At 44.1% G+C, this 25,886-nt stretch overlaps 1 long non-coding RNA gene across 1 annotated transcript in view; it reads right to left on the reverse strand.

Moving 5' to 3' along the window:
• Nucleotides 1–8,337: 8,337 nt before the first annotated feature.
• Nucleotides 8,338–25,886, reverse strand: part of LOC138683850 (uncharacterized) — a 54,762-nt gene continuing 37,213 nt past the window's right edge. The window contains exon 4 of the long non-coding RNA XR_011323300.1: nt 8,338–8,495. This is a non-coding gene — a long non-coding RNA (uncharacterized lncRNA). The remainder of the gene's footprint in view (nt 8,496–25,886) is intronic.

Here is a 25,886-nt window from a genome sequence, read left to right on the forward strand (position 1 = left end):
GGAGAAAGGCCATGACCTGTCTATAAATACTCTTTTTGGAAGCCAGTATCTCCATTGGCTGTTGGCAAAGGCAACCTTGAGTAGATGAGATTTTTTTTCTTCTGACCCACTGTTCCTCATAGGGCTTATCAAATGTTGCACTGTTCTTGACAGTCTTAACTGGCCCCCAGAAACCTACATCATCATCACAATTCAAAAAAATGTGTGAGGAGAAAGGAGCAGTGGGGAGGAGCTGTTACAGACTGACCCTAATCCCCATCCCCCTGTGCTGCTCGGGGTGGGATGAAGGTAGTGGAGTCAGCAATGAAGGAGTGAAGTTGAACCTGAAGAAGTGGGGGATTGAGTGGGAAGGTGGTTTAGATTTTGTTTCTTACCATCCAACTCTGGTTTTGGTTTGCTGTAAATGAAATTAATTTTCCCCAAGTTGAGTCTGGTTTGCCTGTGACAGTAGTAATTGGTCAGTGATCTCCCTGTCCTTATGTCAACCCATGACCTTTCCCATCTTATTTTTCCCCACTGTTCTGTTGAGGAGGCATGAGAGAGTGGCTGGGTGGGCAGCTGGCAGCTAGCCAAGGCTAACCCACTAGAATAATATACATAATATATACATATATAGAATTATAAATAGAAAGGAGTGTATAAATGTTTATAAATATACAATTTATTTATTTATACATGGGAACACTATACATTGTACTACGATAGAGGTACTATGACTATCCTACAGTATATAATAGATAATGTACACACATTTATCAAGATACAGAAATATATGTAGCCCTAAAAGCAAAGGTATAAAATGGGTAAAATATTCTTTAATAAGAGCTAATGAAATGAATAGGCCAGGTCAAGGTCCTGCACTTCACCAGGCTGCAGAACAAGTACTACATATCCGGTGGGGGGGGGGACTTGAAAAGGGCAGAGGGATGCCAAAAGGGTGGTGGGGCACAGACATGTTGGAATGTGCCTAAGGGCTACAGACCCCTCCCAGGAGGCCACCAAGGGGCCCCTGGTGCAAAGCCTGTCACATGCACAGACTGATGCTATGAGCTGGACCAAGAAGGAAGAGACCTTAAGGGAATCCCCCAACTGACCATGTGAACCAGATGAACCAGCCAATGGGCTTGTGAACCACAAACTGGATTTGGAGGTGTGTCACGCAGAGAGGGTGTGCGGCAGGGAGAGCTCCCTTTGCCCATGACTGGGGGGGATCTTCCAGCTACCTGTAAGACCACTGCAGGGTGCAGGCTGCTGCTATATATGTTGCCTTATTCTTAGGTCAATGACCTTACAAAAGGTTTCAGGAAACTCTGTCTGACTGAATGAGGGGGAATCGGGAGCATGCCATGACTTGTCTGCCTTCCTGTCTGGGCCTTCAGCCGCCAAAGTAAGGAGCACGGGCACAGAAGTGACAGCGGTGTTCAAGTAAAAAAAAAGGAAAAATCCTGGAGAAGTCTGACTGCTAACCAGCTCTCCTCATACCCTGTTAGCAAAGTTTCTTTGTAATTGAGTTAAATTGATTGTCCAGTGTTTCCTTTCATAAGCAGGTGTAATAGCATGGGAGTAGACCTCAATGCCACAGCTTCTGCTAGCAGAGATCTACTGTCCTCCTGGGGAGGTGGGAAGCTTTGGGGATATATATCCCCTTTTTGAAGCTTCTAAAAGGCAAACTGCTGATCTCTACAGAAGCCAGCTGACAACTGGCTTGCTGCAAACCAGGGTGCTTATAGCTTAGACAAGGCAGCAAGAAAGTACTTTAAAAGAAACAGGTGGTTGTGGCAGAGGTGGATGCACCATGGGCAGCAGACTTGGTGGATATGAAGTTTTCCATCATCATGATGGTGTTTAGTACATCTTATCAATAATAGACATATTATCCAAGCTTGCCTCAGCCATTGCTCCAAAAGGCAAAACATGTTCTGAGGTAGCTGGGGCTTTTAAAACAATCTCAGAAGACAGTGCAAGCCTGAGAAATTACAGATGGACCAGGGAAAAGAATTTTTAAACCAGGCTTTAAACATGCTGTTAAAGCAGATAATGTTCACCATGTTATTACTAATAATGAAGTAAAAACCTCTGTCATAGGACCCTTTAACAGGATGCTCAAAACCAAAGTGTGGAGATATTTTACAACATGCAACACTTATTGCTATGTTGATGTGTTGTCAAAGTTCATGAAGAGCTATAACCATAACTTCCACCAAGCTATCAGAGCCAGGCCTATGGACATGAATATTTTAAACTCTGCAAGGGTTTGGAAAACCTTATATGGGGTTGAGTTTAAAGAATCTGCGCCTGTGCTCAAAAAGGGAGACCGTATCAGGGAGTCTAGAACAAAAAGGAGATTTGAGAAAGGTTATGAGCAGATGTTCACAGATGAGATTTTTGTAGTAGCTGAAATTGTGAAAAGGGGACAGCTGCCTGCATACTACTTAACAGATTGTGATCACAAAGCAATTGAGGGGACATTTTACCCTGAAGAACTTCAAAAAATGAATCCTGAAGAGGACAGAATCTACTGAATTGGGAAGAACATCTCTGCAAAAGGGAAAGGAAGAAAGAAAACAGCTGCTGGAGGAGTGTCGGGGCTGCCCCCAGAAATTTAACAGTTGGACAGGAGCTTCCCATGTCCAGAACATCTAGTGACTGGCAGCAGATCAGGGGAAAAAGGACGGGTGGCAAACAGGGGATCATAGAACATCATGCTTGCCAGCAATGGCATCGTTCCACAATACACCAGCATGAACTTTCCTGTAGAGCTAGTGAGGCGCCTTGAGTCCTCAGGCAGGTGGGAGATGGGGCTGGTGGAAATACTGTACCTGCACAGCTGGGATAACATCAGCAAAGATACTACCTTTGAAATACCACTGCAGGGTAAGATATGGCAGTATACTTTGCAGAAAGGCTACTATCTATCTGTCCCTTTCATGTTGATGGAACATGTGAACCATCATATTAACCCCCACAAGAGAACTTCAGCCATCAACTCTCCAGCAGTGGACTTGGTCGGTGACCCCATCATAGTAAAAACAAAGCTTAAAGAGGATAAAATGCTTACGCTTGTTCCACAAACAGAGATCTAAGACATATTTTGGAGGCTTCTCTGCAGGTTGCTGCTATGAAATTGCCCTGTCTGATGGACATCACTGGAGGGTTTAACTTGCTCCATCACTACACGCATCTTGCAAAGCACCAACTTGTTGGGGGATATGTGATTCCATTATTAGTCTGTGTTCGACCAGTGATAATAACAATGAGGTCATTACAGTGACATATGATAAGCTGCACTATGTGCTGGTAGAATGCCAGCACATCAACACAATCAGCATTGAAATAACAACTGACCAGCATAAACACATCTCATTTTGCTTTGGGTAAATGATTGTGACCTGCATCTTCAACCCTGGAAGTATCTAATATTTTAAGAAACCACACCAAAATGGTAGTGGTAAAAAATTATGGCAACCCATCCTTGCATGTGAATTATTACAGAGCCCAGGCTGACAACGGTCTCCCTGGTTTTCAAGCTGGTTTGTGTGAAGCATGGTGTTGGGTGTTGTGGGTAAATTCTGTAGCCTGTTTAGAAAGATCATCCCATGACTGAAAAGGGGTTTACAAATTGTTAAGCAACACATTAACAGCACCACTCAAGATACTGCAAAACACACTTGGACATGTTTCCAAGGTTGTCCCAAACAAGTTGGAAATGCCAGCAAATCAGGAAGGCATGGGACTTATTTGTGTTCAAACAAAAAGCCGTAAAAGAAAGCAGTGCATATCGTGCCCCAGAGGGAAGGTCCACCCAGCCCCTTAAAAGAAAAAGGAAGGGGGACACCAGACAACAGCCTGGCCAGGATGAAAAGAAGAAAAAGAACAAGAATCCAGGCTGAACAATGCAAAAGAAACAGAAAACCCAGAGAAAGAGGTCCCATTCTGCCTGTAGAAAAGGAAATATATTTTTAAAGGCATGGCTTTCAGTCATGGCTGCTCAGAAGAGCATACCAAATCCATGCTGGGTTTGTTTGAAGTGTCCGCAACACAGACTTGCTTTCACAAAAGCCTTTTTATTGAGGTGCCTTCACTTTTTACTGTTGCAGAAAGTTAGTACCTCTGGACTTTTCATAGCTGAGAATGGGGAAGATTATGCAGATCTGAACAACACCCTGCTGTACCTTTGCTGCAAGATTGTAAAAGCTGACAGGTCCAACCCATGTGCTGGTGAGACTGTGGGCCTTGTGAGTTACCCACTAGACTCTGTTTGCAGCTAGCTGGAGGTTACGCTGGCGGACCAGCTGTCACACCCTCATCAAGGTGCCTCTTGATTACAGCCATGACACATTGTCAATGCATTTCTCCATGGGATTGTTCTCCAATCACACAGCTGGGCAGCAGGAAGTGGGCACACTGGATTGCATCGGTAATCAGCAGCTTAGGCAATGGTTGGTTGGCTCTGATGGCCCAGAGTAGCACTGAGCTATTTGGACTGCTCCATGGTGATCTGTTCTTTCAAGGCAACCTTTTGTTGAATAGTGTGAATGTAAAAATGAGCTGATGTGCATCAAAGACAGTTTTTGTTTGATCAGCTCCCCACCAGCAGGGACAGGTCATTACGTAGGCCTTGCTGTTTGTAAAGAAAGTGTGGGTGGCACCTGGAGCATGTTTGGGGCACACTGGGGCATTACTAATGTCTAGTGCAAAATAGCCAGTGCACCAGATGGGCTTGAAAGTGTGCAGCATACCAGCCAGCAGCTGTATCAGCAACCACGAAAATTTGTTTCTGGAACAGCTGCACAAAATTCTTGTTATTGGGTTCATAGATTGCAATGCTTTTAAAGAGCTGTTATGCTAAGAACCCTTTCAACTTAAAGCATTATGATATAAATTTTGTGACCCTGTAGGTGGATGGTGAACTAATGCCAGTGAAACCCAATGCCAGCACTGCATTTTGAGAATGTCTGTGTGAGAGACTACATACGGCTCATTCATATGACTGGCAGCTGTATGAAACCTGATGGTTGACAGGGAAGAGCTCACCAGTGGCTATACCAAGTTTGCCTTTGACCTATCTCCAGACAAAGAATCTGCTGATTGCTATTTTCAGGTAAAAACAGAAAACCTGAGAGAAGAAGTACAGTTTACAGGGCCCTCGATCACCACTGTTAGTATGATTGTGTACAGGGTATTTGACAACATGATAGAAATCAGTGGAGACATGTGGTCGTTGACTGCATGTGAGGATGGACACTTAACAGCTTCCTTGAGTTTTTTCAGCAGACCCCTATGCCAAAGAAACATTTCTAGGTGTTTACCTGAGCAACTGGCTCCCTGGGACCTGTGTTTCTCCAGAACCAGTGAGCATGGTTATGAACAGCACAACTTCCCTGGCTGTCCCAGGAAGAAATATGCTTGTGTTGCCCTAGTGTACTTGTGCATTCTTCTGATACTGTGTGTGTACATAATCCAACTCCTCCTGGTCAGAGGTCTCAGGAGTCTCAAGGGGCTTGTCCACTTCTGTCTGCGTAGGAAGCACAGGGAAAAAACAGTCCAAGAGGCAAGCACACCTTTACTTTGACCACCCTAAAGCAGGTTGTCAGGGTGTCAAAATTCTCAAAAATAACTTTGGGGAGTCCAAAAGACTTGTTTTGTTTTGTGGATGAAGGGAAAGAGACTAGTAAAATCATAGAAATCTATCTTTTCATTGGAAGCTACTTTGTGACATGGACAAATGGGATTTGTCCTGCCACCAACAAGCACATCTCTGGTGACCAGTGGTGTGGGCAGTTTGGTCCTGGCTAAGAACTGTGCAAGCTTCCTATCTGATTTCATCATAGCGGCCAACTCATGCTCCCACATAGATCTGATGTGAAAACCAGCTCTCTTTAGGTAGTCCCTCTTTTGTTGTGTTGTATAATGCAAATAGCCAAAGGTGGTCCCCGCCAGAGGGTTCTGGTCATTTTCATGGTAACATTTGATACAGCCATGGAAAAAGTACCCATTAAATTCAAAAGCTGTTGGCACCCTATCAATAACTGCATAGATGTTCAAAAAGTAGGATCCTATTTGATATTCACCACCTTGTAATGCTTGACAGATTATAAATTCTTCCTTTTCAGCCACATACATATGCCACTGAAAGGCGTTGTGTATCTCTTTTTCCTCAAATGATAGCCATGTGAAGGAAGAGTGCTACCATGTTAGGTTTAAGAAATATAAACCAGTGTGTGGACATGCAAATAGTGGCCAGTATAGTGCAACTGTAAGGGATCTTCACCTTCACCTTTTCACTGTCTTATTTCTCATAGAATGTGTGACAGGATATCACCATAATCTCATTCCTGTATGATTTCAAAAGTTTCTACATCTTGCTGGCAATAGTAACTCAGTTGGTTTTGCAAGTCAAAAATATCCTGACTAGCTGTGTGCCATGGCGAGAACTGTTTTTTCTCTTCAAGCATCATACTATCTACCCCATAATATTCCAGTGGTGGAAGAGGCCCCACATAAACTCGGTTTTCAGCAGTGTTGAAAAAATGGGAGAAATAACCTTTCCAGCCCTCAATACCCAAATCTTGGGGAGGGCTGCTTAATATCATGGGTAGAAAATTTAAAGTCAGTGAAATGTGTACTCAAGCTGGGTACTTCTATGGATATGAATTCACTGCCTTGGGTGATAAACTGCATATCCACTCTTACCTTCAGAAGCTGACTAACAACAAAGTGAGCATCCCAGCCTTTGGCATTATGTGCTAGGAAAGTGTAGCCCTGAAATTTTGTGTCCACAAACAACTGAACGAAGTCCACAAGACATGTGTCCTTTTTCTCATTCAGTTTTCCTTTCTACCCCTTCTTCTTCACCCCAAGGGGCATCTGGTGCTAACTCCATGGAAAAAATGTAGTTTGGGTTATGTGTCCCGGTTTCCTGCCTATGTCCCATGTCATAGATAATACAGCCCTGCCCTGCCTCTGGATTTTTGATCATGGGCATCAAACATCAATGCTCGTTTACGTTACACAGCCTGCACGTCCAGACTTTACATTTGTGATGTTTTTCTACATAGGCTTTACATTTTTCACAGAAATCTTAGCCAAACAATCAATTTGTTTTTAACAGCCAGGGCCTTGTGCCTCTGCAGACATCTCGCAGACCTGCACAGCAGCCTCCAACTGGGGCACCTTATCTGTCCTCAAGTTAACTGCACAGTCATGAGACAAGGAGAGCCAGCAATAATATTTACTGCTGTGGCCATGGTTATACAATGTATGACAAAGTTCACAAAAGTTTTTACCCCAAATACCTTCCTAACATCCTTAACACCATAATAATGTTAATCATGTAAAAGGAGGAAGCAGATCGTGAGATATTGAAGACCATCATTTGGCCTAAAAGTCCCCCAACCCTTTTTCTCCCCAGACAGGAGGATGATGAGTGTATTTATATATTGCTGATTCTCAGAAAAGGAGGTGTCACTCAACATGACCTTCCTGTGCACAGCCCACCCCAGTTTGTCATGTAGCTCTTTTGCTTTACGTAACAATTCTGCATGTTAGATCCCTCACAGCTGTAAGGTCTGTCTAAGGCTCCCAGCAAAACAGAGATTATTGTGACTGTTATTTAGATGAATTAAATAACACCACTTTTTGTCCATAGTTCTGGAATCAAAGATAAACTGTAGGGTTCTGCATACCCCATTCCTAATGGCTTTTAAAATAATGGTAGCTAGGTAGAAAGACTGATCAAAATAGAGTTCTCTTTTACTTTGCAAAACAGTACCGACCGAGTCTAAAAATTTCACAGCCTTCGTATAGCATAAATTAATAGTGTGAGATTACAAAGAGTTATGCATGCTGGCAGTTTCAAGACAGAGCTGGGCATAATCACCAGGTTCAAACAGATAGTGTAAATGATCAAAGATCTGCTCTACAGCCTGAACAAACCTTTCATAAGCTTCATGTAGTGACACCTGATCTAAATTAACTAAGCTGTATTCTCCTATGTATTGTCTCGCCTTGAACCTCGGGATCAGCCATTCCCACTGCTGAATAAGAACCACAAAAGCCATGGGGTCATCTGCTACCTCCACCATCACTCCTGCTACATTTGAGGGTGGGGTAAATCTGTGTGTTCAAATGCCTCCTCAGTGCTTCAGAATGCAACCAGTGGAACCCTTGGAAAACATCCTTGTTGTGTTCAACAACATCTTGCTGTTGCTTCAGGGTGCTGCAATAACTGGAAAATCACTTCCAGGGCATCATCTTCTACCCTAGTGGAAGACATGTTTATTGGCCCACTAGGTTCAGAAAAGCAGTCTGCATATAAGAGCCCTTATGGTCCTTATAACCACTTACCAACAAAACACTGCTCTTGCTGCAGTGGCTGTGGTGTCTCAGAGCATAGGGCTGCAGTGTGTGTCCCAAAGTCTGTGGATTGCTGCTTTTGCAGCAATTGCTGTCTAACATGCATGCTTGGTCTTCTGCTTCTTCTTTGTAGCATAGCCCTAATGATGAAGAGACATATAGTAGCACAGGTTTCTAGTTCAACACACTAAAAGAAAGCAGATTTGCATCATACAATCTCCTTGAAATATTAGTATTTAGAAATGACTGGCAACCCATGACATTCCAGTCATTCCAGTCATCTCTGTAGTTAGATGTTGCCAGCCTCAAAATAGATCTTTAAAATGCATTTTAAAGTCAATTGACCAGTTTTAGAAGGAATATCTCTGAGTGTCTACAGAGCTGCAAATGTCCTGAGAGGGTAAAGCTCTGCTGCGGGAAGGGATTTAGGCATTTGGTGCAAAACTAGAGTTCGTTGGATGTCAGCAGAGAAATCCAATTGTTTGCTGTTATTTTGTTCTGTCAGAGGGCTTCAAGGCAGACTTAATGCTAGAACAGCTGGCAGATCAATACCAGTTGGGGACTAATCAATTTTTGTAGCCTCCAGTTGGAGGCTACAAAAAAATCAGAATCCAACTACAGAGGCTGTATTACCTTAAAAATCTCCTGTTATTGTGCCTGTTGAAACAGTGCCACAAAGGCTAGTAGCTAGAGAACAGTATATTAACTGCTGGTTTAGTCACTGTCATTTAATGTTCCCCAGAGCACATCTAGCTGAAACTTTGAATAACTCCCATTGAGTACTGATAATGGCAACAAGACCATTTTTTAAGAGAAAGGTATGAGTGTACCTAAGACAGGTATTACCCTGGCTAACTCAGTGTAACAAAATCTGGCCTATGATATTTGCAAATAGAATAGAAGAAATTTTGGGCGGAGCTAAAAATTTTATGTGGAGATAAAGCAACAGCCATGGCAAAAAATAAGTATCTTTAAGAGAGAAAAATAATGGTGGATCTCGGTGTGGACTCTGCTGAGCTGCAACCAGGGATGAGCAAACAGTTGTGGTAGTTGAAGAGCAGCCTCCTCTGAATTAAAGGCAAATGAAGGAGCTCTGAAATCAGTAGAAGCCCCAGCTCACAGAATACCTCAATAAAGGGAGAATACATTATTCTAGGCAGAAAGAGGAAAGCAGTACAGTGCATTGTAAAGATGTAGTGAAGGACTATAGAGTGGAAAACATGTAGGCTCCAAACTGGTGAAGAAACCACAATAGTGGAGCAAACACAAACTGCAAGCACAATCAGAGAGAATATGCACAGCAGTCTGGTTGCCATGGACCATTTCTGGAGGGCTACCCATCCTGCAGCTGTTGGCAGGAATATCAGTCCTACAGACCTTGGTCCCAACTAACCAAGATTCAAGTTTGGTATGCTAAGTGCATGACACATTGGCAGGACACACAGGAAGAGAAGAAAACAGTGTATCTCATATTTACTCCCATTCCAAGATTGACTATTGGGACTTACTACTCTAAATATACTTAAGTCTGGGACTCCTGCAGACCCAGAAGCATCTGTACTGACTCTCCTTTTCCAGCTTACACTAGTTAAATGAAAGATATAGCTGCACAAAGCCTGGGCCCTTGAGTTGACCTCTCCACCTTTTCACATATTCTCCCTTTTAGGTGCCAAGATATGTTATTAATCCTTTTTCGTAACCCTCGAACTTTTTCTCTTAGTCACCCAGTAAGTGACTCTTCTTGCCAAATACACTAGTTAGCTCTGCTAACAGTCTCCTGCTTGAAGATCCCTGTAGGATGACAGACTCTCTTTCCCTGTTCTCAGAGGTCCTACTCAGGCTGTTTATTTTATGGACATATGTACAAACAGCCTCTTTTTGATCAATATGCTTTTCCTGCTTATTAAAGCAAAGAATCAAAGGGCCTAGCAAGGTAATTTTTTTCTTCATCACCAGAGTTGCAGGCAGCGTGTCTCAGACAATTTACAGTATTAGGCAGAAATACAGCTCTTGTCCTGTTCAGCAAGCTCAAGACAAGAACTGCACTGCACATTAGCAGGAAGGGCACTGACATTCATTTACCAAAAATCCTTTAATTTAAAATGCAGTGATTGTATGTTTTAGGAGGGAATAGGGACTTCAATATAACAGAATGTTGCACGAATATTGTTACAAGCTGTCTTCTGTAATAAAGGCAGACATGTGATTAGTATCTTCTATTTATCCCCTGCTATTACCATTAGGGGTCAAAAACCTGTGAAACCATGTCATCAACCACAACATTCAAAGACAAATCAAGAAAACAAGTCAGTAAACCAATTCAGATAAAGACAACTGTCACCATGATGCAGCAATAGCAGCTGAAATTGTAAAAGAAATTGACTGGTCCATGGGTTTCCATGGTCACTGTAGCTTGGTAATTTGTTATTAAATAAAAAATAATTACATGGTGATTCCAGTCCAAACCCCACTTAAAGCAGATCCAGTTAGATTAAGCTACTTAAGGCCTTGTGCAGTTGAGCTTTGAATATTTCCAAGGACAGAGATTTCGTAGAATCTCTGGGCTGACCACCTTCATGGTAATAAAAGTTGTCCTTGTACCTAATTGGAACTTGCACCATTTGTTCTTGCCCTTCCACTAGGTATCTCTCAGAAAAGCCTGGCTCAGTCTTCTCTACATCCTCACACGAGATATTCATAGACAGCAACACAATCTCAGAATCACTGAATTGTTTAGGTTGGAAGAGACCTCATGAAACCATTTAATTGAACCCCCCTGCTCAGGGAGGGTCAGCTAGAACATGTTGCCCAGGACCATGTCCAGTTGGGTGTTGATTAAGTCTGTGGATGGAGACTCCTCAACCTCCCTGGGCAATGTGTTTGACCAGCCTTACAGTAGAACAGTGTTTTCTTGTGTTCAGATGGAATTTCATGGTTTTTCATTTGCGCCCATTGCCTCTTGTCTTGTCTCTGGGCACCACTGCAAAGAGCCTGGCTCTGTAATCTCCGTTCCCACCCGTCAGGTATTTATACGCATGAATAAGATCCCCCCTGAGACTTCGCTTTTCCAGGCTGAACAGTCACAGCTCTTTCAGTCTTTCCTCATATGAAAGATGCTCCAGTCCCCTAATAATCTTTTTATGGCCCTTTGCTGGACTTGGTCCAGTAAGTCCATCTCTTTCTTGTACTGGGGAACCCAGAACTGGACACAGTTCTCCAGCTGTGGCTTTACCAGCGCTGAGCAGAGAGGAAAGATCACCTCCCTCCACATGCTTGCAATGCCCTTCCTAATGCAGCCCAGGAGGCTGTTGGCTGCCTTTCCCATGAGGTTGCATTGCTAGCTCATGGTCAGCTTGTTGTTCACCACAACCCTAACTAAGGTCTTTCTCTGCAGAGCTGATCTCCAGCCAGTCAGTCCACAGCATGTACTGGTGCCTGGGGTTATTCCTGCCCAGACGCAGGATTTTGCATTCATCCTTGTTAACCTTCATGAGATTTCTCTCAGACACCCTTTTGTCTGTCTGAGTCCCTCTGAATGGCATCTTATGGATCAGCTACTCCTCCCAGTTTTGTACTGTCTGTGTACTCGCTGAGGGTGCACTCTGGGTTGTTGGTGAAGATGTTAAATGGTACTGGCTCCAGTATTGACCCCTGGGATACACCACTAATGACTTGCCTCTAAGCCAGGGATCACAACCCTCTGGGCCTGATGGTTCAGGCTATTTTAATCCACCTCACTGTGCACTCAATCTAACCCATACTTTGTCAGCTTTTCTGTGACAATGTTATGGGATGTGGTGTCAAAAACCTTACTAAAGTCAAGGTAGGTTGTATTGGGTCTGGCTGACATGGAGTTAATTCTCCCCATAGCAGCCCTTGTAGTGCTGTGCTCTGTATTGGTAGCTAGAAAGGTGTTGATAACACAGCAGTGTTTTGGCTACCGCTGAGCAGTACTTGCACAGCATCAAGGCTGTCTCTTCAACATTGCCCCCCCACTGGCAGGCTGGGGCTGGTCAAGATCTTGGGAGGGGACATAGCCAGGACAGCTGACCCAAACTGACCGAATGGATATTCCATACCATATGACGTCAGCTCAGCTATAAAAGCTAAGTAAGGGCTGGGGGTGCGCATTTGTTATTTACGTTTGTCTTCTGGAGCAACCACTATGAGTACCGAAGCCCTGCTTCCCAGGAAGTGGCCAGACATTGCCTGCTGATGGGAAGTAGAGCATAAAATCTTTTCCTTTCCTTTGCTTTCATGCATGACCTTTGCTTTCAGTTTGTTAAACTGTCCTTATCTCGACCCATGAGCGTTTTGTTATATTTTTCTGTCCCCTGTCCAGTTGAGGAGGGCGGCTTTGGTGGGCACCTGGCACCCAGCCAGGGTCAACCCACCACAGTCCTTTTTGGCGCCTGAACAGGGACGTGACAATGGTGGTTTTGCATTAAGCGTGCGATAGGTGTAGTAGTTATTAAGTGGCAAGCTCCTGTGTGGGTCATGGAGTTTGTTGGCTGCTTTGCTTATCTATTTTGCTGAGCTTGGAAACATGTTAATACAAATAATGGCTATGTGCTTTGTCCTAGCACTGATGGCCTTACAGTGCTGGGGGAGCTATTTTGTGGGGAGGATGAAGAAACTCGGGAATATGCTAATACAAACAATGGCTATGTGCTTTGCCCTGGCATTGATGGCCTTGCTGTGCTGAGGGAGCTATCTTGAGGAGGAGATGAGGGAATACATTTCCCTCTCCCTACCTGAGATTGATGTGGATGGTTTTGTTATGCAGGCTCCCTAGGTCCTTGTTCACCCTTATGTGAGCTGTTCAATACTACTAATTAATACTGGTGGTATATTATGGGGTTTGTGGAATCTGGTCTCGTCCTGGTATAAGAGAAGACAACTTTTGGGTGAGGCAATACTGAAATGTGCCCTCAAGCAGCCAGTCCCTGGCTGGCAGGGTGTATGGAAGGATGTAGGCAGATTCCTAGGGCAGTTATCACCTCCCATAACCTGGGACTTTACACCTGAACAGGCAAGCAACCCTGGCAAATGGACACAGCACCTGATAGAGGGGTGCCTTGCCTACACCAGTGAAAACCAGCAGCTTCTCACACTGTACTGGCACGTGGCCTGTGCCTATCGAGCCTCAGTTCAGTACTCTCAGAGGACTGTGGTTGAGGCAGGAACCCAAACTGCATCTGAGGACACCATGCTTGAGATAGGAACCCAAACAACAACAACTATGGTAATTGCCTCAGCAGTGAAAAAGAAACAGTGGACAAGGAGATCAATGGGTCCATATACATCAACTGGTAAGGGGAGAGGAAGAAGAGGAAAGGTTTGATCAAGGAGCCAGTCCTTCGACAAAGAAATTGGAGGAAGGAGTGAGAGAACTTAGACAGGAAGTGGAAACTACCTGATCCTTGACCTCATCAGAACTTCAAGACATGTGGAAAGATTACAGCTGCCAGCCGGGTTAGCAGATTGCTGCCTGGCTGCTCAAATGCTGGGATAACGGGGCTGACAGTCAGCAACTGGAAGGTAAGGAAGCCCAACAGCTGGGATCCCTTCCTAGAAACCGGGGAATTGAGAGAGGAATTGGAAAAGAGGCAGCAATTTGCAGTCTCTGGAGATGGCTTCTCTCAAGTCTGAGGGCAAGATATCCATTCAAAGAAGGTCTTGTGAACTCCTCAGGAAAGTGGACTACTGCAGATGAGGGCATCCAATACCTGAGAGAGTTAGCAGTGCTGGAAGTCATCTGTAGTGATCTAGATGATGATGAGGTCTCCAAAGATCCAGAGGATGTCCTGTGCACATGGGCCATGTGGAGGAAGGTGATTCAAGGTGCCCCAGTGTCATATTCTAACAACATCCACTGCTCTCGCCTCATCCACCAAACCAGTCACCTCATTCTAGAAAGTTATCAGGTTGGTTAAGCATGGCTTCCTCTTCATAAATCCATGCTGACCATTCCTGACTACTGTCTTGTGCTTCACATGTTCGGAAAAATGGTTTCCATGATAGTTGCTCCATTATCTTCCCAGGGATTGTGGTGAAGCTGGCCAGCCTGTTGCTCTCTGGATCTTTTTTCTTGCCGTTTTTGAAGATAGGAGTGACTTTTGCTTTCCTCCAGTCTTCAGGAACCTCTCCCAGTTGCCATGACGTTTCAAATATAATTGAGTGAACTTTCAATGACATCATGCAGCTCCCTCAGCACTTGTGGGTGCAACCTCTTATGCCCCATGAACTTAGGTATGTCCAGTTTAAGTTCTCTTTAATCTGTTCTTTCCATGGAGGGTAGGTCTTGTTCCAGACTTTACCTCTGGTGTCTGGGGCTTGGGATTCCTCAAGGACAGTTTTACTGGTAAAGACTGAGGCAAAGAAGGAACTGAGTATCTCAGACTTTTCCATATCCTTCCTTGTCAGCACCCCTGCCCCATTCAGCAGGGGCCCACATTTTCCCTAGTTTTGCTATTTATGTACTTGGAATCCTTTCTTGTTCCCCTTCACATCCAGAAATGTTGCCAGATTCAACTCCATATTGGCCTTGCCTTTCCTGGTGCTATCACTGCAAGATCAGACAGCAAGTCTATACTCCTCCTGGGTCACCTGTCCCAGCTTCCAGTCCTCATACACTTCCTTTTTACGTCTGAGTTCAGTTAGGAGCTCCTTACTCACTCATGCCAGTCTCCTCTGCTGCTTTTCTTTGATTTCCTACTTGTTGGGATGGAGCTTTCTTGATCTTGGAGGAGGTGATCCTTGAATATCAGCCAGCTCTAACAGAACCCTCGTCTTTCCTGGACCATATTCCACAGGATTTTTCAAAGCAGATTCCTGAAGAGGCCAAAGTCTGCTCTCCTGAAATCCAGGGTTGTGGTCCTGGTTTTTGCCTTGACATTGCCTGTCAGAGTCCTGAACTCCAGTGCCTCATGGTCCCTGTAGCCAAGGCTGCCCCTGACCTTCATATCCAGAACCAGTTCTTCATGGTGTGAATTAACCAGTAATGCAGCATCCCATGACCTTTTTGAAACATCCACACAATACTTAGCAACAGACTCCTAATCTTGCTGACCTGAGTTTTGTCTTCATACTCTTTGCCATCTTACTGCCAAACATGTTAAAAAAGAATCACGGAATCGCAGAATAACTCAAGTTGGAAGAGACCCACAAGGATCATTGCGTGCAACTCCCTGCTCCTCGCAGGACTACCTGGCTCTAAACCACATGACTAAGAGCATCGTCCAGATGCTCCTTGAACTCTGACGGGCTTGGTGCCGTGACCACTTCCCTGGGGAGCCTGTTCCAGTGACAGACCACCCTCTCAGTGAAGAACCTTTTCCTAGTGTCCACTCTGAACTTCCCCTGACACAGCTTCCTTCTGTTTTCTTGTGTCCTATTGCTGGTCACTAAAGAGAGAAGATCAGCACCTGCCCCTCCACTGCCCCCCGTGAGGAAGTTGGCAGTGAGACTTGCTGAGATCACACGAAAGCTCCAGCCCGTACCTGGCACTGGGGAACACTACCAGTCCTTTGAGGGGATTTATATTTTAGCGTGGAAAGCAGAGGAAGTGTAGTGACTGGCTATTGGGACTATTGGTCTAGCACTAAGCGTCTGTCTATTGATGTAATCAGTGCTTGGAAGGGGGTAAAAGGAGTCTTTTTCCTGCTTGGGGGCAGGGATCAAGTCAACAGGAATTGGGAGCTGAGGACGTGTTTCTCTGAGGAAGGAAGAACCTGCCTCTCACAGCAACAACTCTGATTGCTTCTTTCATAGCAGCGTTTCTTAACTTCTAAAGGAAGACATCTTGCTTTAGACTGATTTTCACTGCAGAGAGTTGAGGGCCAGTGCAGGAAACTGGCAGCAGAAAAGTTGTTCTCGCTTCCAGAAATAATATGTCACTTCATATTCCTAAAACTTGTGTATGTTTCTTGCTGCACATTTTGTCCTGAAACTTTACGTTGTGTGGGAAGTCTCTAGTTATGAAATTAAATCCCAAAAGCAGAGCAAACTGTGTTTTTAGAGGAGGTGATTTTACAAAAAATGTTTGCATTATGCTGTGTACATACTTCCGCACCTTTGAGGAGGAAAAAAACCAGACTAGAAAGGGAGGACAAACGAGTTTATTGTTGTCTGTGAAAGCTGGAGATGCTTTACATTAGAGCGAGGTTTTGTACGTTAAGAAGTGCATCTTCCTGTTATTTCTTCATTTTTACATGGACAGGTCTAAATCATTCAGTGAAGTAACCTTGCTGTTACCTTACCGTAAGGTGAAGCAAAGTGCGAGAGCAGCACAAGATTCTCTTAAATTCCGTGTGAAATGAGGTACTTGTAATTTGCTGCTGGTAAGAATAGAAGAGGGCTAATACCGCTGTTGATATTACCACCTATCTCAAACAAATCTTTTTAAAACTATGTGCAGGCTTGTGCTGGTTTTCAGTTCAGATGAGCTGTTCACAAAAGAAAACACGGTTTGGGATGGACAAGCAGCAATACCTGGCTAGAAGGGGCAGAATGTGAACATTTAGGCAGGAGTTCCAGCAAGTGATTTCCCCCTTGTTAAGCAGCACAGGCCTCTGAAGAAAACCAGTCGTGAAGTCATTTCAGGAAAAGGGGATCCCGATGTCTTTCTTCTTCACTGACTGAAGCTGTATGTCTTAGTCCAGTTGTTTGTTGTTCCAGTGCAGACCTCTGAAGGTCCTCATCCAAAGTCCATTCACATGAATAGAAATACTTGGCTGGGGTGGGGGGGCGGAGGGGGCGGGGGAGCGCGTAGCCGAATCCCTGCGTCAGTATGACATTGTACCAATTTTCATGTGTCATCTGTTCTGCCCCTTCTCACATGCAAGCTATTCATAACCCAGTCAGCATCATGGGAAATGGCAAAGATGTCATACAGGCTAGGACGACCTGTGCACTTCTGTTCTGAGAAATAGCTTGGTACAAATCAGTCCTTATTCACGCATGTTTCTTTAGAGTACCCAGAAGTTTAAGAGGCATTATCTAATGGAGGCAATTTCGCAGTAGCAGTTTCTCCAGATGGAAAGACTGCAACACAAGTACATCATGTAACCGAGATTACAAAGAGCATTTCCTGTAAGAAACATTTTGTGTGGTATCTTTTTTACTTTAGTGCTAATGTATTGAAAGTACCAATATAAGATTAATTGCCAATCATAGTTGCGGAAATACTTTTTTTTTTTTTTTTATAGCTTCATCTTGTGATAACTGTGAAGCGTCAAATACAGTTAAGGTAATTGAAAAATAACAAGTCGAATATTGTGTCTCTTCTGTTACTACGTATTCTAACAGAACAGTTCCACGAGGAGGGTTGGTGGTTCAGAAGACAGTAATGGGTAATTCTAGTTATCTGTCTTGGAGAAAATGTGAAGGACGTGATACTTTGGCATAGGGAAGATGAAAGCCCCACAGAAGTAAGCAAAGGTATTAAAAAAGAAAAATATCACCCCAAATCCTTAATTTTGCAAAAATATAGTGATAGATGATACTGAAGTTTCCTTGCCCAACTCTACAACTGTTTACAACTTCACAGACCACATTTTAGTAAAAACTGTAAAGAAGCCTAACATCTAAGTGTCCTAAAACTAGGGCAGGAGAGAGGAGACCAAACGACTCTTTGCCAATGCCTGCGTTTCACTTGGAGGTATAGTAAGTAAAAACTTACTCGTGTCAGCACTAGTCTAACTCGCTTGACTATTAGCAGCAGCAAAACCAGTGTAATATGATCTTGAATGGGAGTTTCTTGTGCAAATACAACCTTTGGTCTAGGATTTCTTGTACAGTTGCTAAAGAAAGTCACTGCTAGCACACTAGAAGACCTGAACCGACTTGAGAACCAAGTCAGCATTTTGTCATATGCTGCATTGCTACATCAGACTACACGGCAGTTGTACCCAAGAAGTTGTAGCTGTGTCAAACGTGCGGAAGTCTTTCACACAAAAGCTGTAGCTGGGATACATCACTATAGCAACATGATAGAGGGTGGCTTTGCTCTCAGTCATGACTTCAAACCTACCTTAGATTAGCAGAGCAGAAAGTAATTCGTATTGATAAGAAAAGGCTCTAGAACCATTGCTCCGCATCTGCAGGTACAGCCATGTGCTGAAAGGTTTTGTGTCCTGACCATCTCTGTTGAGTACCGCTCAACCAAAACACCAAACTTGTAGCGGAAAAGCATGTTTGCTCTTCGTGTGTATTATTCTTGGTCATCCTCTGCCTGTCATTCATTGGCTGTCCTCTAGGTTCAGTCAGACTCCAGCCTTTGTCGCAAGGGACTGGTAGAGCCAAATATAAAGGTGTTTCATCTATTTTTCATGGCTGCTCATTAATAATTGAATTGCATCTGCGGTAACATCAGAAAGACCATTGAACGGACAACACTGAAGTAGCAATCATCTAAGGTAATTACAGCCAGAAAAAGGTTTGACATCTAGTCTCAGCTAAACATCTCAGCTCTTTCCACAGATGATGTTCCTTCATAAAATCACCATCTAAGGCAACTGGGGTGTATCATATACTAGCAGTTCTTACCTCTCTTCACTGATTATCTAACATGGACAACTAGTCAAAAGTGGATGCCAAGCTTTCACGTGGCCAATGTCAAGTGAGATGAGCAGCGCGCATACTAAACTGCAGTTGGTATTATCAGAGGAGCCAGATTAACTTTGAAGTGAACCATACCACATCTCATCACCTGTTCTAGAGACCAGTATTTGCCTTCAGCCATTTTCTTTATCCTCCTCCAAGTAAAGGATCCTTGAAAGGCATAAGATAAGTGTCTGATGAATGGCAGGCTTTTTGGAGAGATGGTTTTAGGCCCTATCAATTAATGCTGTTGTGTTTCTCTCAAATATCAGGCATGCTACTAATTATGTCTGGTATCAAAGATGAGATCAAACGGTCTTTCAATATCTCCCTGCTCTTCACTGAACCAAACTGCTTCCATCACAGAGTGGGCTGCTACTCTGTTTGTTTTTCATTGTTTAGTCCCAATCCACTTGAACTCCCACTTTGCAAAGGAAGGTGAAAGTGCAGGTTTTGCAAAAACCTCTCTCAGGGCGCTTCCGTGTGGCACGTTCTTCCTGATTCCCTCATGTGTCAAGGGCCAGCACAACTAGTTGGGAGGGATGCTCATTAGCCTAATGCAGCAAAGTAAGCTTGTGTACGTAAAGACAGGAGCAGCTTGCTCATGTTTCCTGTGGTGTCCTACCCTTCTACGAATGAGAGGGTATCTCGCTAAAATAATGAGTTTGATTAGCTTTTGTCAGCCACTCATCAGCATGAGGAATTCTGCCTATTTTTGTTATTTATGGGCTATAGTTCTAAGGGCTTCCGTTTCATGTGCCTCGCAGTGGGTCTGCATACCTGGTTTACGTTTGGTGTTACAAATTTTCAGCTCACCTCTAGTGTCCCCCTTATTCTTCCTTTCCATAAAGTGGACGGCAACTTCTCCCTTCCTTTCTTTCCCCCATTGCTCTCTTTTGGTATGCCATGTGTCAATTCTAGTTATGGAAATTTGTTTCCTTATTCCCCAGATGATCAGGGAACCATCTGAACAGGCTACTTCTGAACATGATTCATCATCTCTTGGAACAGATGGACCTGTGAGTTACTTGCATTATCCTCCCAGTCAGAGGGATTCAGCTTTTCACTGTGCAGCTTCTTCTGCTACCTCCCAACACCTCAAGTCACCAAGTCCTGTTGGGAGTCCCTCAGCTTTTCAAAACAGGTTACTAATTCTTAATCCAATCAGTTACCTGAGTGACTTTGTGCTGTGAGAAGACAAGCTGAATGACCAGAAAGATTCACTTTCTGACTTCTTGGGTAAACTGAACTTAGGATTCTCAGGTAAACTTCAGTAGGAAAATTGTGACAACTCTTCAGGAAATGCTTTCTTTGTATGGCTATGTAGAAAAGCCATGGTTGACCTAGCAAGTCTCCTTCAGTGGCTAGGACTAGACACTTGAGAAGGGGGTGTGAAAACCCATGTAGAATACAACTGCGTGAAGAAATACCCTGAAGAAAGTTCTTGTCTCCCCTGTCAATTGATAGTTGCCTTTATGCCCTGAAATGTGAGATTTATGTTCCATGCAAATTCTTTACTTCTGTTTATGATACGCTTTCATTATCATGAAATAATTTTCTGCAGCTCCCTGGAGAGTTCCGCGGTTGAGTGATGCCCCAGGTAGACAAATACAACGGATGTGTTCCCTTCCATTGGTTTCACTTTTATTGCTTCTGAATTTCACAGTGTGTGCTCATGGTCCTTGTCTGGAGGGGAGCCGAGATTCAGTTGCCCTCCTCTCTAGCAGACAGCCACCTGTGTCATTCTGTTTGAACTGGATGACCCTCCTTTTCAATTTTTGTAGGAAGAATGCCACACGCTCCATGCATGAATGCTCATTTGGGTCAGGAATTTTTTGTGGGATGAGCATACGGGGTTAAGATTAGTTGCTGAGGAGCGTGAGCAACCATTCTCAGTGTTTGGAGGGGCATTGCCTAGCTTTGGGTTGGAAAACGCGCAGCGTCTATCCTGTGCTCTCCTTTAGGCCCAGCTCTCAGAGCAGATGGAGTCACTCTGAGCAGTGAAATACTAGACACAGTTGGCCGCCAACTTTGGGGAGGAAAAGTAGGTAGACTCCCACTTCTACACAGAGTCGGTTCCTTCTCATCTATGTAGGGCAACTCTGTTATGCTGTTTCCTTGCAGGAGCTTTGGAGAGCAACGTGCAGTGGTATGCTGTGGAATGCAAGTTTATACCAATTTCTCTGAGCAAAGGTTCAGGTTGGGTATCCGTCCTCTACCAATGTTACTGAGTGAGAGAGCGCTTTTCAGTGTGGCAGGTCTTGCTTAATAGACAGACAGATAGAATAATGTTGCTGACTTTCTGCAATGATATTCTGTCCCTTCCAGTTCAGCACCTGCCATCTACCCTCATCATGACTCAGGTGAAGCGAGTCTGGTCTAAAGTTACTCGCTCTCCAAGAGAAGAAAACGGCAACTGCACAGACAGTTCAACTTCTAGGCAGGCCGCATAAACAAGCCCCAAATGTACTCTGACCCTGGAGGATACAGTTTGGAAAAGTGCTGCGGGAGCTGCACCCATATAAATCCCTTGCCTTGCTGCTGCTTTGCACAGGGGAGAGTTTTACTGAGCCTTCATTATTCTGAAGCAGGACCGGATCCTGGTAGGCCCTGAGTAACAAAGTTTTGCCCCACACACAGACTGTCCTGAAGGGACCGTTTTGTTTCCCTTTATGTACTAAGCATACTGGGGATGCGTATTTCCTTCCACACCCATCACGCATCTGCGTGCAAACGCTCACATAGGCACACCAGGACAGAGTATTTTTTCTATCAAGGAAGGCTATTTTTTTATCGCTACTCTTTGAGACCTCAGTCCAGCACTGAAACACAGGTAATCTCAATTTCACTATGGTGAAAAAACAAGACGACTCATGGGACTAATCACAAGAAGTGCTTTGCTGGAGGAGTCCCTTGGTCAGGAATGGTTTCTTCCTGACCATCCTGTAGTTGGCTGGCACCTGATTTCCACATCCTGTGTAGAGCCTGTTGGACATGAGGGCTGATGGGGAATTTGGGAAAATGATGGCTGGAGTGGGCTGCTCTGCCTTTGGCAACTTAAGGAAATTTCTCTCTGGCATGGAGAAGCCCCAAGAATACAATGTTACTGTGCAGCCTTATGAACAGCCTTTTCAAGCCAATTTTACAGACATTGAAAACAGATTTCCATTAACCCATAACTTGGAAGAGCAAATGCAGAGGAGTAATAAGAATTGTGGTGTTCTGTTCTGTTCTGATCTGTTCTTGTTTTGTTCTGGTTTGTTTTGTTCTGTTTTATTTAAGTGAAGGGGCCTTCTTTTGTAAATGTGATGCCTTTTCTTCAAAAATATGAGCACTCCTGCCATGCGTCAGTATTCCACCTGGGTGGATTTTATCTGGGAGCCTGCTTTGTCATATCTTTGAGCAAATGAATTACTCAGCCTTTTCACAAATGGATTTTGAATCACAGAACCACAGAACGGTTGAGGTTGGAAGGGGCCTCTGGAGGTCACCTGGTCCAACCCTCCTTTTTTTTCCTTAGGTCTTGAGGTTCACTTTTTGCTTGGGCTTTCTGATGCTTTGATTAAACCACATGGTATTTCTGTGAGGTGGTTAAGAGAGGCATTATGTCCACCTCAAAAATAAATTGCGGAACCAGAGGGAAACGCTTTATCTTCATCCCAGCTGGATATCGAGGTAACGGCAGAACAGGCAGGAAAGCTGTCGAGGGATTCAGGTGCTAAGCACAGGAGCTTGATACCATTTGGGATGCCTTGGTCTTGCTTGAGTCTGAAACCCTTTGTGAAAAGTCTGTTTCTTAAAGCTTACTCTTAAGCCCGATTTTCTCAGAGATCATTGTTTAGAACTGTTTTGGATAAAGCCCTTTTCCAGATACTCTGGTTCTTGGGCAGAAAAATTATTCTTGTTTCTACAGGTGGAACAGCTCAGTGACTGCTGGATTCGGGCCTGCAGAACATGCTGAGACTGATGCCTCTATTCCACTTGGGTGGGTGCTTCTTTTTGTATTTTACTGTGTCATATCTCTTACTCAAAGATAAAATCTTTAAATATCAAAATCTAAATTTAAATATGAATTTAAATTTTATGTCTCTAGAATTTCTTTTTTTGCTATGTGATGCTGGATAAGAGTGGCTAATTAAATAATTATACTGTGGTCTCAGCTAGAATTTTCACAAAGGTATAAACTTACTGGCTTATTACTGATGCAGATGGAAGTATTTGAGTCCTTACTCTCATCTGTATTTTCTCTAGGCTAGGCACCTGAAATTACCACTAAAATTCTACAGCACTGGAACTGGTGATCTGAAAGGGTCGCATGTTTATGAAGAGTAGACTCTTTGCCTGCTTAATAATTATATCATATATTCTTCCTCCTACATAAAAAACCTTGTTGAAAGGGATCTTTAATAGATGTAGTTGGAACATCACTTTTAATAAAATACTTTGAGTAATTGGGAAATATACAGGATTTTATTTTAAATAATTTAATGAAATCTTGTAGGTTTTCGACTTAACTGAGTGTTAAATTTTCTGGGAAACACAGTTAATCTTTTATGTAAGAATGTTTTTCAGAGTAAAAGAGGCTTGCAAAAAAAACCCAAAACACAAACCACAACCATATGCCATATATAAATAGTGGAATAAGCCCTTAGTCTTTGGAGGGGAAATCGGTGCCAAAAACTATGGAGAGCAGTACTGGCTCTGGCAACGTCTTGGTCTAACAAAGACCAGCCTTCTCCAGTGAGTAGTACCAGTTGATTTGGACATAAAAACATGCCCTGCAAAAGCTGGCCCTGTGCTGATCTAGAGATTCAGCAGGACACCTGAGAAGCACCCAGGGTGTTCCTGTGCAGACTGACACCAGTCACAGATGCAGTACAGCTCATGAGCATAGTATCACACTGGCATTGCGTCCTGGTTTCAGCTGGGATAGAGTTAACTGTCTTCCTAGTAGCTGGTACCGTGCTATGTTTTGAGTTCAGTATGTGAAGAATGTTGATAACACAGATGTTTTCAGCTGTTGCTCAGTAGTGTTTAGACTATAGTCAAGGATTTTTCAGCTTCTCATGCCCAGCCAGCGAGAAAGCTGGAGGGGCACAAGAAGTTGGCACAGGACACAGCCAGGGCAGCTGACCCAAACTGGCCAATGGTGTATTCCATACCATGGGACGTCCCATCTAGTATAGGAACTGGGAAGTGGGGGCAGGGAATCGCTGCTCGGGGACTAGCTGGGTGTTGGTCAGTGGGTGGTGAGCAATTGCACTGCGCATCATTTGTACATTCCAATCCTTTCATTATTGCTGTTGTCATTTTATTAGTGTTATCATTATCATTATTAGTTTCTTCTTTCTGTTCTATTAAACCGTTCTTATCTCAACCCGCGGGTTTTGCTTCTTTTCCCGATTTTCTCCCCCATCCCACTGGGTGGAGGGGGAGTGAGTGAGTGGCTGCGTGGTGCTTAGTTGCTGGCTGGGGTTAAACCATGATGCATGGCTACAGTGTTTTCAGACCTCAGCTCAAATCTGCCTTTCTGCACGGCACTGTACTAGTTCAAGATGAAGCTTTTTAGAGGGAATCCTCCAGGTTGCTTTATGTAGATATTATTCTTGGCTGCATTCCTTCAAAAAGAAGGGACAGCATCACAGCAAGGAGCTGGGATCCTACAGCACAGTGAAGCAGAAAGCAGATGAATAGACAGGACTCTAATAGTGATAGAAGAAAACTTCCTGTGGACCTGGGATGATTGCTGAAGAGCAGCTGTTCAGTTGACTAAGATCAACACAGCAAGTAAGGACTTGTCCTGGACATTGACAGCAATCAAGGGGAGGGTCTCTTATCTCTCTGCAAGCAGTCTTTCTGCAGACATGTAGTGGAGCACAAACTATACTGGATGATACTCAAGCCTCTCCAGGCAACTATCCCAGATAAATAACCTGTGTGCTCCTGAAGCTTGGTCACAGATAACATCGAGAGGGATGGTGAGCAGGAGAATATGATCATCTCCTGGTAGATTAAACGAGCAACCTGTTGAATTTGGAATCTTCTTAATGGTATTTATGCAAAACCACTTTAAAGTATACATTTAAGCAAGCAGATCACTTAGGGGATTTTGAATTAATCCGTAAGATTCTTCATGGCCCGGAGGCTCTGGTGTGTGAAATATAACAGGATACAAAAATGAAATGTTTTTTATTAGAATGATCACCTTGTTCTGAGGTAGTTTTTTAAGGTATTAAGTTAGCAATATCTGGTTTATTACCATCTCAATAAGGTATGTTCTGGGTATTTTAAACATGGCGTAACCAAAACTAGCACTCGGTCGCTGAGGTGAGCAGCTCCGGTGATGGCAGGAGCTGCAGCAGAGTGCTCCAATGCAGTGCACAGGGGTGTTTCCAGAACTGGGGGAACCTCATGGGAGCCAAGAGAGCTGCTGGGAGCCCACAGCTTGTACCACAGCAGCTGACAGGACCTGGGCAGGGCCAGGAGTGATGGCAGCCAAGCCACCACACCTATAAAAGAAGGCCCTGGGGTGTGCTAGCGACCAGGGTGGGCAAACAGGGTGTGGGGTGGCAGGCTGTGCAGGAAGGGCCCTGAAGTTCTGCCAGCTCGACCAAGGAGCAATGGTATCCAACTGGCAGAAAGCCATGGCCTCTCTAAGCTCTGCACCCACCACGACAGACACAGCTGCCCAGGCAGAGCTCTGGTGGGAACATGCCACCACCCCGGTGCCAGGCTGCAGGCTGTGCCCTGCTCTTATGCCAGTACCAGAGTGCAGCAGTGAGTACACTTGTGGGAGGTGCGCCCAGGGAGAGGAACTCCTCCACTTAGTGATAGTGCTGTGGGAGGAGGTGAGTAGGCTGAGAAGTATCAGGGAGTGCAAGAGAGAGAGAGACTACTGGAATTGCACCATACCATCCCTGGGACAAGCC

The sequence above is a fragment of the Haliaeetus albicilla genome, chromosome Z, assembly GCF_947461875.1.
Source record: "Haliaeetus albicilla chromosome Z, bHalAlb1.1, whole genome shotgun sequence".
NCBI classification, from domain to species: Eukaryota; Metazoa; Chordata; class Aves; order Accipitriformes; family Accipitridae; genus Haliaeetus; species Haliaeetus albicilla.